Source organism: Rhipicephalus microplus, unplaced genomic scaffold, assembly GCF_043290135.1.
Source record: "Rhipicephalus microplus isolate Deutch F79 unplaced genomic scaffold, USDA_Rmic scaffold_151, whole genome shotgun sequence".
In the NCBI taxonomy this organism is placed as follows: domain Eukaryota; kingdom Metazoa; phylum Arthropoda; class Arachnida; order Ixodida; family Ixodidae; genus Rhipicephalus; species Rhipicephalus microplus.
The window spans coordinates 377,501-390,000 of NW_027464722.1; the positions used below are offsets into that span (position 1 = coordinate 377,501).

General features: G+C 60.7%; 2 non-coding genes across 2 annotated transcripts; both read right to left on the minus strand.

Annotated features, from left to right (window-relative positions):
- Positions 1–387: 387 nt before the first annotated feature.
- LOC142791184 (5.8S ribosomal RNA) lies at positions 388–540 on the minus strand. The gene has a single exon (XR_012890047.1). It is a non-coding gene; the product is annotated as a 5.8S ribosomal RNA (ribosomal RNA).
- A 1,719-nt stretch (positions 541–2,259) lies between these two features.
- Positions 2,260–4,074, minus strand: LOC142791210 (small subunit ribosomal RNA). The gene has a single exon (XR_012890073.1). It is a non-coding gene; the product is annotated as a small subunit ribosomal RNA (ribosomal RNA).
- Positions 4,075–12,500: the final 8,426 nt, after the last annotated feature.

Consider the following 12,500-nt stretch of genomic DNA (forward strand, 5'->3'; position numbering starts at 1 on the left):
ACTTTGCGCACGGCTGGAGAAGCTTTGCTGGCCGGCTTTCGCTCCTCGTGTTTACCGTGCGTTAAAGTTGCGCGTCCGTGGCTCTCGCAGCTCTTGCGCGCCCGGTCGCAGAGAGGAGTACGCAACCTCGACCGCACTTTCCCTGCAGGCTTCCTTCCGACTCGAAGTCCTGCGGCGGTCTCAACGAGGTGCCACATCCTCAATGCAGTCGGTCGCCCCCGTTTCGGTTGGGCTCTGGCACGACGGTCGCCACCGTCTCGCCCTTGAGTGGCCGCTGTTGGCGCTCGCTGTGAGGTGTTCAGCGTGCTGTCCGTGTTGCCGACGCGGTCAAAACGAGTCGACGGCTCACGTTCCCTTGTGCGCCGAAGGCTCTCTTGATATGTGATCCGACCCTCAGACAGACGAAGCCAAGGGAAGACCCAAGGCCGCAATGTGCGTTCAAAGAATCAGTGCTCAGTGTGTCCTGCAATTCACACCAAGTCTCGCAGCTGGCTGCGTTCTTCATCGACCCGAGAACCGAGTGATCCACCGCTTAGAGTCGTGAAAAAGTGTTTGTTCAATTCCGTACAGTCAAAACCAAACGTTTCTGGCACTCGGCCAAACAGTGGCCAAGAAGGGCGCTTTTCAGCGCACGCTTGGACTCCAAAACTCTGCCGCGCCTTTTTCGGCTGCCGCAAATCGAGCAAACGGTGTGTTTCGGACGGCGTTTCGCTTCCGCTACTTGCGAGTGCTTTCGTGGTCCACCCCTCTATAAATACTCGGGAGGCGTCGAAGCCGGTTCTCCAAGCCGGACCCGTAGGTATCGTTGTGTGCTCGCTCTCATTGGCCCGCCTAACCAGAAAATGCCTGCGGTACACCCATTTGGATAAGAGTGCACGCAGATGCGGGCCTCGACGGCTACACATTTCCTCGGGCGGCCGCCTCCCGGCCTCCGTGGAGCGCGGGATGCACGGTCCCATCGACAAGCCTCTCCCGTTTTTACCGTGGCGTCGCGGTTCACCACGGCGGGCGGGTCGGTCTCCTCCGCATAAAAAGGGGGACCCCCGCTTTTTGTTCCACGAAATCGCACAAGCTTTTTTCGCATCCACGGTTTGCCACCGCACACCAAAATGCCGATCCGGCTGCCTACTTTAGCCAACAGGTGGAGCCAGGCGCGCCGTACTTGCGCGGCACTTCCCACGTCCACCGAAGTCGGTGCCAAGGACCACTTTCGGCGCCGGAGCCGCGTACGAGCCTACTCGAGGCGGAAGAACGAAGCCAGCAAGGGCCTGGCCGCAAGTGCGTTCAATTGTCGGGACGTCCAAGTCCCTCGTTCTTCCGTGCTTCCTCTTTCGGCAAGTCGTTGCGGCACCTTCCCAAAGCGCGCAGACCCGCTAATCGCGACGAGCGCGACGTGGCCGTGCCGCCTTTCCCTCGGCAGCAAGCAAAACGCCTGGCAACGTCGACGCTCCCCTAACCGCGATCTCGCACCGTGTTTCGTGTGGCGAATTCAAAAGCCGGCCGGCGCTGCTGCAACCATTACGGTCGGTACGCATACGCCGCGGAGGGCGGGACGGTCATCGGAGCGTGCGGTTCCTCCATCGAGTACTGCGCACCTCGGCCGTCGCATCGCCGTGCCATGACCGGCCGCGCGTCAACGCGAACCGGTGCCAGCGAGATCCCTCGCCTGCAAGAACCGACCGGCAGCCTCCGTCACCCGAGGACGCGGAGGCGCTTGCCGCGGACGGCGGGACGGTATGCACTGGTGCACAGCGGACCCGTCACATCGCCAGTTCCTTGACCGACCGCCGACGCTTGTGCCGTTCCTCTCGTACTTGGCAGTCGCCGCGCGATTGTCGGGTCTCGTTCTTGCACGCTCGAACGGTCGGGAGGGCACTCGGCTGGCGTTTCGGGAACGCGCAGCCTCGCCTTCTACCGACGTAACCACGACTCGCCGTTCGCGCTCCGCCGCTCCTGTTTACAGTACTAGGCGGTCCCGCAGCGGTCGGGTCGCGCATTTCGAGCGCTTCGAGCCACGGTGCAGTGGCGGGTCGAAAGCCGACCTATGAGTGCGTTGCGCCGTTTGTACCCGCGTCCGCCACCTGGCCGACCGTCCAAGGTCGCGGTGTTGGCGTCCGCTGGGCGCAACAATTTGTCACGGGGTGCCGCTCCACATTCAGGCAGCCCCGTGGGGAAAAGCCGACCCCGCGTCCAAACGGGGTCAGCGGCAGAAAGTGTCGGGCGCAGACGCAGCTGAGGCGCTCACCCTTCACAATCCGTTAATGATCCTTCCGCAGGTTCACCTACGGAAACCTTGTTACGACTTTTACTTCCTCTAAATGATCAAGTTTGGTCATCTTTCCAACAGACCGGCGCAACCGAAAGGCCGCGCCGGACATCGGTCCGAAGACCTCACTAAATCATTCAATCGGTAGTAGCGACGGGCGGTGTGTACAAAGGGCAGGGACGTAATCAACGCGAGCTTATGACTCGCGCTTACTGGGAATTCCTCGTTCAAGGGGAACAATTGCAAGCCCCTATCCCAATCACGAAAGAAGTTCCACGGGTTACCCAGTCTTTTCAGACAGGGATAAAGACACGCTGCTTCCTTCAGTGTAGCGCGCGTGCGGCCCCGGACATCTAAGGGCATCACAGACCTGTTATTGCTCTGTTTCGTGCGGCTAGGAGCCGCTTGTCCCTCTAAGAAGGTTGTAAGGTGCTGGGAACCCCGCACCTATTTAATAGGCTAGAGTCTCGTTCGTTATCGGAATTAACCAGACAAATCGCTCCACCAACTAAGAACGGCCATGCACCACCATCCACCGAATCAAGAAAGAGCTCTCAATCTGTCAATCCTCCCAGTGTCCGGGCCGGGTAAGTTTTCCCGTGTTGAGTCAAATTAAGCCGCAGGCTCCACTCCTGGTGGTGCCCTTCCGTCAATTCCTTTAAGTTTCAGCTTTGCAACCATACTTCCCCCGGAACCCAAATACTTTGGTTTCCCGGAAGCTGCCCGCCGAGTCATTTGAGTAACTCAGGCGGATCGCTGGTTGGCATCGTTTATGGTCAGAACTAGGGCGGTATCTGATCGCCTTCGAACCTCTGACTTTCGTTCTTGATCAATGAAAACATTCTTGGCAAATGCTTTCGCAGTAGTTCGTCTTGCGACGGTCCAAGAATTTCACCTCTAGCGCCGCAATACGAATGCCCCCGTCCGTCCCTCTTAATCATTACCTCGTATTCCAAAAACCAACAGAACAGAAACGAGGTCTTGTTCTATTATTCCATGCAAGTTTATTCAGGCGACTCGCCTGCGTTGAGCACTCTAATTTTTTCAAAGTAAAAGCACCGGCCATCTCGAGGCACACAATGAAGTGCACCAAGAAAGAACCGGCATGATGTTCAGTCCGAGCCGTCGCATCGGGTAGATGCACTACTCGTCTGGAACTGAGATCCAACTACGAGCTTTTTAACCGCAGCAGCTTTAGTATACGCTATTGGAGCTGGAATTACCGCGGCTGCTGGCACCAGACTTGCCCTCCAATTGATCCTCGTTAAAGGATTTAGAGTGTACTCATTTCAATTACGGGGCCTCAAAAGAGTCCCGTATTGTTATTTTTCGTCACTACCTCCCCGTGCCGGGAGTGGGTAATTTGCGCGCCTGCTGCCTTCCTTGGATGTGGTAGCCGTTTCTCAGGCTCCCTCTCCGGAATCGAACCCTGATTCTCCGTTACCCGTAACAACCATGGTAAGCAAGTAACCTACCATCGAAAGTTGATAAGGCAGACACTTGAAAGAAACGTCGCCGGCTCGTGGCCATGCGATCAGCACAAAGTTATCCAGAGTCACCACACAATACGGGCCGAAACCCGATCGATCTTGGTCTAATAAAAGCACCCGTTACCCAAAGGGCTCCAGGCTCACTGCATGTATTAGCTCTAGAATTGCCACAGTTATCCAAGTAGGAAGAAACGATCTAAGGAACCATAACTGATTTAATGAGCCATTCGCGGTTTCGCCTTATTTCGGCATGTACTTAGACATGCATGGCTTAATCTTTGAGACAAGCATATGATTACTGGCAGGATCAACCAGGTAATCGTTCGACTGCGCGTCCGTCCTCGCCCTCGGCGGGCCGGACGCAGTCTGTGTGCGGCGGAGGCCACCTTCAGGCGCCCCAACACGCTTATTTTGCACTCCGAGATGACGGCGTTCGAGCTCGCTACGGCACAACCTTCCCGAAAGACGAGTGGGAGCCGTGCGGCAAGAAGCACGTTCATGCTCGCTCTTTTTCGTTGCATCGACTCGGTCGCGCCGTGCGGGTTGCCCAAGCCCGCTGCACTGTCGGTGGACCGGCCGGAACTAGCAACGGAGCCGAGACTGCAAAGCCGCCAGACGACGGGTCACGCCCGCGTCTTCGGCGCTTTCGCATCTGAATCGCCCGAGGACGACACGGAACACACCTCGATATCGTGGTAAAACGGCACCGTCCGACAACCAGCCCCTAACGCATCAAGCGGATGAGGCTGCAGACGACTGCCGTGGATTCCCCTGGAGCAGACCCGAGGACACGCTTGACGAGGCCGAAGCCCGCCGCATATCAGACACCCGGTCGCTTTCGCGTACGCCGCTCACGAGAACCCCCACATAATAGCAGCGATAAGTACCCAGACCTCCTTGGGCCCTAATACGAGCGTACTCGAGAAAATTTCACCGCGGGTGTGCCCCGAAACGTGTGGCATGTTGAGCGTGCCACAAGTCTACGTCGCTCTCAAACCCGCCGAGGTCGTAGAATTTGCGACCCTACTCACGAAATTCCCACCGAGGATACGGCCGCAAACGTACCGCACCTTGGGTAGGCCACGAGTTTGTGCAACACTACGCTGACGGCACAGCACCGAGGTCGTGCGCGCACGCACGGGAAAATTCCGCCGCGGTTTCTGCCGAAAACGTGAGGCACCACGACTCTCCGCAAGTTCGCGTCGACTGCGAAAGACCGAAGTCGTGAACGACGTGTCCGCTACTCGCCGCCGACACGCTGGACACCAAACGTACAACGACTCGACGGCGTCGTAGAGGCCCACGACGCGGTTTTCCTTAACGACGTCTCGGCGTGGCACCGACAGGTTAGAACGGCCGACCAACGTTCCCTGTCCGCCGTTCGGCTCAGTCGAAGGGCTCGGCGACTTCGGCAACGCTGCGAAGCCGCACGGTGACGCACGCCATGTCCCCATTTTTTTTTTTCTTTCTGCGTCTGCCGGGGTGCCCCTATAATAGCAGCGATAAGCACCCAGACCGCCGTGGGTCGCTCGCCCCGGCTGACGTGGTTTTTCGTACTCCTGCGGCGGTCGCCGTCAAGCACGTCCAAATACGCTACTTTCGTGGGCGCATTCACGCTCTTTCGCTTCGCCGGAGTGCCAGCACTCACTCTGCCAAAAACGGCGAACATCCGAGCGGCGGTTCCCACTTTTGCGTCGGCGTCGCAAACCCCGCCCCGGCAGACGAGGTTTGCCGTACTCGTGCGACGGTGGCCGGCGGGCACGTCGAAAGACGCCGATATCGTGCGCGAATTGGCGCACCTTGGCTTCACCGGAGTGCCGCCACTGACTCCTCCAAAAACGGCGAAGATCCGAGCGGCGCTTCCCACTTTCGCATCGGCGTCCCGAACTCCGCCCCGGCTGACGCGGTTTACCGTACTCGTGCGACGGTCGCCGGCGAGCACGTGGAAAGACGCCGATATCGTGCCCGAATCGGCTCCGTTCGGCTTCGCCGGAGTGCCAGCACTGGCTCGGCGAAAGACGACGAACATCCGAGCGACGGTTCTCACTATTGCGTACGCGTCGCAAACCCCGCCCCGGCAGACGCACTTTGCCGTACTCGTGCGACGGTCGCCGGCGAGCACGTAGAAAGACGCCGATATCGTGCCGGAATCGGCCCCGTTTGGCTTCGCCGGAGTGCCAGCACTCACTCGGCCACAAACGGCGAACATCCGAGCGGCGGTTCCCACTTAGCCGTCGGCGTCCCGAACTCCGCCCCGGCAGACGCGGTTGCCGAGCTCGTGCGACTAGCGACCGCGAAGCCGTCTCGCGACGCCGCTTTCGTGCGCGGCTCCCACTGCGACCTGGGTCACCCGAGGTCGACGAGCAAAAAAGAATGTCGAAAAAAAATTTTTTTTTTTTTTGCGTCTGCCGGGGTGCCCCTATAATAGCAGCGATAAGCACCCAGACCGCCATGGGTCGCTCGCCCCGGCTGACGTGGTTTTTCGTTTTCCTGCGGTGGTCGTCGTCAAGCACGTCCAAACACGCCACTTTCGTGGGCGCATTCGCGCTCTTTCGCTTCGCCGGAGTGCCAGCACTCACTCTGCCAAAAACGGCGAACATCCGAGCGGCGGTTCCCACTTTTGCGTCGGCGTCGCAAACCCCGCCCCGGCAGACGAGGTTTGCCGTACTCGTGCGACGGTGGCCGGCGGGCACGTCGAAAGACGCCGATATCGTGCGCGAATTGGCGCACCTTGGCTTCACCGGAGTGCCGCCACTGACTCCTCCAAAAACGGCGAAGATCCGAGCGGCGCTTCCCACTTTCGCATCGGCGTCCCGAACTCCGCCCCGGCTGACGCGGTTTACCGTACTCGTGCGACGGTCGCCGGCGAGCACGTGGAAAGACGCCGATATCGTGCCCGAATCGGCTCCGTTCGGCTTCGCCGGATTGCCAGCACTGGCTCGGCGAAAGACGACGAACATCCGAGCGACGGTTCTCACTATTGCGTACGCGTCGCAAACCCCGCCCCGGCAGACGCACTTTGCCGTACTCGTGCGACGGTCGCCGGCGAGCACGTAGAAAGACGCCGATATCGTGCCGGAATCGGCCCCGTTTGGCTTCGCCGGAGTGCCAGCACTCACTCGGCCACAAACGGCGAACATCCGAGCGGCGGTTCCCACTTAGCCGTCGGCGTCCCGAACTCCGCCCCGGCAGACGCGGTTGCCGAGCTCGTGCGACTAGCGACCGCGAAGCCGTCTCGCGACGCCGCTTTCGTGCGCGGCTCCCACTGCGACCTGGGTCACCCGAGGTCGACGAGCAAAAAAGAATGTCGAAAAAAAATTTTTTTTTTTTTTTTGCGTCTGCCGGGGTGCCCCTATAATAGCAGCGATAAGCACCCAGACCGCCATGGGTCGCTCGCCCCGGCTGACGTGGTTTTTCGTTTTCCTGCGGTGGTCGTCGTCAAGCACGTCCAAACACGCCACTTTCGTGGGCGCATTCGCGCTCTTTCGCTTCGCCGGAGTGCCAGCACTCACTCTGCCAAAAACGGCGAACATCCTAGTGGCGGTTCCCACTTTTGCGTCGGCGTCGCCAACCCCGCCCCGGCATACGCGGTTTGCCGTACTCGTGCGGCGGTGGCCGGCGGGCACGTCGAAAGACACCGATATCGTGCGCGAGTCGATGCTTCTTGGTCTCGCAGGAGGGCCGCCACTCACTCCTGCAAAAACGGCGAAGATCCGAGCGGCGCTTCCCACTTTTTCGTCGGCGTCGCAAACCTCGCCCCGGCAGACGCGCTTTGCCGTACTCGTGCGACGGTCGCCGGCGAGCACGTCGAAATACGCCGATATCGTGCCCGAATCGGCCCCGTTTCGCTTCGCCGGAGTGCCAGCACTCGCTCGGCCAAAGACGACGAACATCCGAGCGACGGTTCCCACTATTGCGTACGCGTCGCGAACCCCGCCCCGGCAGACGCGGTTTGCCGTACTCGTGCGGCGGTGGCCGGCGGGCACGTCGAAAGACGCCGATATCGTGCACGAATTGGCGCTCCTTGGCTTCACCGGAGTGCCAGCACTCACTCGGCCAAAAACGGCGAACATCCGAGCAGCGGTACCCACTTAGCCGTCGGCATCCCGAACTCCGCGCCGGCTGACGCGGTTGCCGAGCTCGTGCGACTAGCGACCGCGAACGCGTCTCGCGACGCCGCTTTCGTGCGCGGCTCCCATTGCGACCTGGGTTACCCGAGCTCGACCAGCAAAAAAGAAGGTCGAAAATTTTTTTTTTTTTTCTGCGTCTGCCGGGGTGCCCCTATAATAGCAGCGATAAGCACCCAGACCGCCGTGTGTCGCTCGCCCCGGCTGACATGGTTTTTCGTACTCCTGCAGCGGTCGCCGTCACGCACGTCCAAATACGCCACTTTCGTGGGCGCATTCGCGCTCTTTCGCGTCGCCGGAGTGCCAGCACTCACTCTGCCAAAAACGGCCAACATCCGAGCGGCGGTTCCCACTTTTGCGTCGGCGTCGTAAACCCCGCCCCGGCAGACGCGGTTTGCCCTACTCGTGCGACGGTCGCCGGCGAGCGCGTCGAAAGACGCCGATATCGTGCGCGAATTGGCGCACCTTGGCTTCACCGGAGTGCCGCCACTCACTCCTCCAAAAACGGCGAAGATCCGAGCGGCGTTCTCCACTTTCGCATCGGCGTCCCGAACTCCGCCCGGGCTGACGCGGTTTACCGTACTCGTGCGACGGTCGCCGGCGGGCACGTCGAAAGACGCCGATATCGTGCCGTAATCGGCCCCGTTTGGCTTCGCCCGAGTGCCAGCACTCACTCGGCCAAAAACGGCGAACATCCGAGCAGCGTTTCCCACTTTCGCATCGGCGTCCCGAAGCCCGCCCCGGCAGACGCGGTTTGCCCTACTCGAGCGACGGTCGCCGGCGATCACGTCGAAAGGCGCCGAATTCGTGCACGAATCGATGCTTCTTGGTCTCGCAGGAGGGCCGCCACTCACTCCTGCAAAAACGGCGAAGATCCGAGTTGCGCTTCCCACTTTTTCGTCGGCGTCCCGAACTACGCCCCGGCTGACGCGGTTTACCGTACTCGTGCGACGGTCGCCGGCGGGCACTTCAAAATACGCCGATTTCGTGGGCGCATTCACGCTGTTTCGCTTCCCCGGAGTGCCAACACTCACTCTGCCGAAAGCGGCGATCATCCGAGCGGCGGTTCCCACTTTTGCGTCGGCTTCGCAAACGGCGCCCCGGCAGACGCGCTCGTGCGACGTACTCGTGCGACGGTCGCCGGCGAGCACGTCGAAAGACGCCGATATCGTGCTCGAATCGACCCCGTTTCGCTTCGCCGGAGTGCTGCCAGTCACGGCGCAGAAAACGGCGAACAAGTGTTTTTTTTTTTTTTTTCCTAGAATTTGTGTTATAGAAGGCACATTTGATATCGGACGATAATTTTCAACTTTATCACGCGCACCGATTTTCGTGTAGAGGTTTGCAAGTTTATGGGAATTTCTCCACTTGGAATAATGCGATTTAGTAGTACTACGAGAACTTCATGGATGTACTCAAGGGTACGGGGCAAGTCAGTTACGTCAACACCTGCAGATTTTTTACACTTCAAACTGAAAATTGTTGGTTGTGAGTCCTCGTGTGATATTAAAGGCCGATTCGCTAACACATAGAACAAAGAAAGAAAGGAAGAAAAAACGCCCGCGCTCGCTCAAGAAACCTGGGTTCGCAACAAGTGGCAACAACAAGCAACCGAGCGAGTGCGCCAAAACCCGTGGCGGCCGAACAAACGCGAAGTCCCAACCGCGTCAGCCGGGGCGGCACGGGACAGGAAAAATCACTTCAGCCGGGGCGGCGGGGCACCGAATAAACCTCGTCACCTCGTCGCAGGATAAAAGAGGAAACAAAAAGTCTAAACAGCGTCTGCTGGAGCGAATGCGTAATAAAACAACAACAACAACAAAAAAAAAAAACACCCGCGCTCAAGAAGTCTGCAATCACCACAAAAGGCGACTGTGACCGAGCAGCGTCAGCCGGGGCCGTGCGGAAACGGAAAAACCGCGACTACCGGGGCGTCGAGGCACCGAAAAATCCACTTCAGCCGCGGCGAAAAAAAAAACAAAAAGAAAGACGGAGGGGGGGGGGGAACCACGTCTGCCGGGGCGAAGGAAAAAAAAAAAACGCGTCTGCCGGGGCGAGCCCGGGTGCGGCACCACCGGGAAAACTGTGGCAAACAGACATGGCGATCGAGTGAGTGGGCCGCCAGCCAGGCTCAGCCAAAAAGTGCAAAGTCCGAACTGCGTCAGCCGGGGCGGCAAAAACCACGTCAGCCGGGGCGGCGCAAAAAACCGCGTCTGCCGGGGCGGCACGAAACCGCGTCAGCCGGGGCGGCGCGAAAACTGCGTCAGCCGGGGCGAAAGAAAAAAAAAAAAAAAACGCGTCTGCCGGGGCGAGCCCGGGTGCGGCACCACCGGGAAAACTGTGGCAAACAGACATGGCGATCGAGTGAGTGGGCCGCCAGCCAGGCACAGCCGAAAAGTGCAAAGTCCGAACCGTGTCAGCCGGGGCGGCAAAAAACCGCGTCAGCCGGGGCGGCGCAAAAAACCGCGTCTGCCGGGGCGGCACGAAACCGCGTCAGCCGGGGCGGCGCGAAAACTGCGTCAGCCGGGGCGAGCCCGGGTGCGGCACCACCGGGAAAACTGTGGCAAACAGACATGGCGATCGAGTGAGTGGGCCGCCAGCCAGGCTCAGCCAAAAAGTGCCAAGTCCGAACTGCGTCAGCCGGGGCGGCAAAAAACCGCGTCAGCCGGGGCGGCGCAAAAAACCGCGTCTGCCGGGGCGGCGCGAAAACCGCGTCTGCCGGGGCGGCGCGAAAACTGCGTCAGCCGGGGCGAAAGAAAAAAAAAAACGCGTCTGCCGGGGCGAGCCCGGGTGCGGCACCACCGGGAAAACTGTGGCAAACAGACATGGCGATCGAGTGAGTGGGCCGCCAGCAAGGCTCAGCCAAAAAGTGCTAAGTCCGAACTGCGTCAGCTGGGGCGGCAAAAAACCGCGTCTGCCGGGGCGGCACGAAACCGCGTCAGCCGGGGCGGCGCGAAAACCGCGTCTGCCGGGGCGGCACGAAACCGCGTCAGCCGGGGCGGCGCGAAAACTGCGTCAGCCGGGGCGAGCCCGGGTGCGGCACCACCGGGAAAACTGTGGCAAACAGACATGGCGATCGAGTGAGTGGGCCGCCAGCCAGGCACAGCCGAAAAGTGCTAAGTCCGAACTGCGTCAGCCGGGGCGGCAAAAACCGCGTCAGCCGGGGCGGCGCGAAAACCGCGTCTGCCGGGGCGGCACGAAACCGCGTCAGCCGGGGCGGCGCGAAAACTGCGTCAGCCGGGGCGAGCCCGGGTGCGGCACCACCGGGAAAACTGTGGCTAACAGACATGGCGATCGAGTGAGTGGGCCACCAGCCAGGCTCAGCCAAAAAGTGCTAAGTCCGAACTGCGTCAGCCGGGGCGGCAAAAACCGCGTCAGCCGGGGCGGCGCAAAAAACCGCGTCTGCCGGGGCGGCACGAAACCGCGTCAGCCGGGGCGGCGCGAAAACTGCGTCAGCCGGGGCGAAAGAAAAAAAAAAAAACGCGTCTGCCGGGGCGAGCCCGGGTGCGGCACCACCGGGAAAACTGTGGCAAACAGACATGGCGATCGAGTGAGTGGGCCGCCAGCCAGGCACAGCCGAAAAGTGCCAAGTCCGAACTGCGTCAGCCGGGGCGGCAAAAAACCGCGTCAGCCGGGGCGGCGCAAAAAACCGCGTCTGCCGGGGCGGCACGAAACCGCGTCAGCCGGGGCGGCGCGAAAACTGCGTCAGCCGGGGCGAGCCCGGGTGCGGCACCACCGGGAAAACTGTGGCAAACAGACATGGCGATCGAGTGAGTGGGCCGCCAGCCAGGCTCAGCCAAAAAGTGCCAAGTCCGAACTGCGTCAGCCGGGGCGGCAAAAAACCGCGTCAGCCGGGGCGGCGCAAAAAACCGCGTCTGCCGGGGCGGCGCGAAAACCGCGTCTGCCGGGGCGGCGCGAAAACTGCGTCAGCCGGGGCGAAAGAAAAAAAAAACGCGTCTGCCGGGGCGAGCCCGGGTGCGGCACCACCGGGAAAACTGTGGCAAACAGACATGGCGATCGAGTGAGTGGGCCGCCAGCAAGGCTCAGCCAAAAAGTGCCAAGTCCGAACTGCGTCAGCCGGGGCGGCAAAAAACCGCGTCTGCCGGGGCGGCACGAAACCGCGTCAGCCGGGGCGGCGCGAAAACCGCGTCTGCCGGGGCGGCACGAAACCGCGTCAGCCGGGGCGGCGCGAAAACTGCGTCAGCCGGGGCGAGCCCGGGTGCGGCACCACCGGGAAAACTGTGGCAAACAGACATGGCGATCGAGTGAGTGGGCCGCCAGCCAGGCACAGCCGAAAAGTGCTAAGTCCGAACTGCGTCAGCCGGGGCGGCAAAAACCGCGTCAGCCGGGGCGGCGCAAAAACCGCGTCTGCCGGGGCGAATGCAAAAAAAACAAAGAAAAAAGCCCGCGCTTAATCAAAAGAAAACAAAGAAAAAAGCTTGCGCTTAATCAAAAGAAAACAAACAAAAAAAGTTCGCGCTTAAGCCTGGCGGTGGAACCACCGGGGCAAACAGACCTGGCGATCGAGTGAGTGGGCCGCCAGCCGGGGTGAGCCAAAAAGTGCAAAGTCGGAACCGCGTCAGCCGGGGCGGCGCGAAAACCGCGTCAGCCGGGGCG